This window comes from Aplysia californica, unplaced genomic scaffold, assembly GCF_000002075.1.
Source record: "Aplysia californica isolate F4 #8 unplaced genomic scaffold, AplCal3.0 scaffold00194, whole genome shotgun sequence".
NCBI classification, from domain to species: Eukaryota; Metazoa; Mollusca; class Gastropoda; order Aplysiida; family Aplysiidae; genus Aplysia; species Aplysia californica.
In genome coordinates, this window is record NW_004797464.1 from 230484 (window position 1) to 231882 (window position 1399).

A 1399-nucleotide genomic window follows, 5' to 3' on the forward strand; every position below is an offset into this window, starting at 1 on the left:
TGGCAGGCTGGATCGAAGCCCACCCCCTTTTAAAGTTTTAGTAAGAGTTTTACGGCACTTGCAACACAATAAGGTCATTTAGGCGCCAAAGATTAGAGATGTTACAAGAGAGTAACAAACATAAAACAGAAGGAGAGGTAGGGACGATAGTTGTTTGATAGGAAAGAAGGAGCAAACCCCACCAGAGCACCCACCAACAACCCACCCACCTCCTAATTGATCTCTAAACTGTGTTGAAGGAGGGCGAACAAGACACTACTGACATTTAAAAAATACTTTGTTGTTTTGGTTGTTTTTTTTTTAACTTTCTTTCCAAGTCTGTGGTTTTAAGCAGGTGATTATGTTCATGTAGTATAAAGGTACATCTGACAATCATTCAATAAGCAATCTAAATGACAATCAAAAGAGTCAGCAATCCAAATTATGACAATCATTCAACTCGACAATCCAAAATGGCAACAATTCAAGACAGAAAATCTAGATGACAATAATGAGGTCAGCAGTTGGGATGCTAGATCTATAGTGCGGTCAAAATTCGTGACCTAACTTATCCTCAAATAACTATCTAACAGGTGAATCAATATGACCTATACTTTGCACAGCAGTTTGTATCGATTTATATTAATTCAATTATATTTTTGCCACAATAATTGAGGCCAGGTATAAAAACTTTTCTTCTTAAATTGATATAAAAACTATAAATCTCAGTCGCACGAAAAATTAGATTGCTCACAGCACTTCCTGCTTCTCACACACATTTTGCATACGCATTTAGCCTACGTCACAGCTCCCCAATGACACCTTTTAGTGGCCAAACCTGTTAGACTCACAAGAAATTAATTTTACAGCGCACACATTTTAGCACAAAAGGTTCTAAAAACATGTATTCAATAAGAATAATGTCGCGACTAGAAAAAACAACTAATAGACTTGCTTCTAAAAGCAATATTGCCCCAGCTGTAAACCTTTTACAATCTGTAGAAACCATCCACTTGGACTTTTTAATTAGTACTTATAATAGAACTTTCCAGAATACAGCTAACGGTTGTTTGCAAAAATATTGATCATTTAAGGCAAATTGATACAAGCTATTGTACAAAAACTGGAGAGTCTATGTTAGATAGGTTAGGAAATATAATTTGACAATAAGTTGCGCCACGAAGTTTTTGCCACAATAATGCAGTTATTCAAGCCGTCGATTCACGTAATCAATTTTAAAAAACGTCTCAATTTTGCATAATAATTGCACAATCTAAGAAAAAAACAACAACACTTGTACAAAACGATGTTTTAAAAAACCAGCAGGAATGAATCTGAGCACACATGTCCCAAGCCAGTTATACACACACACACATACACACACACATACACACACACACACACACACACACACATACAC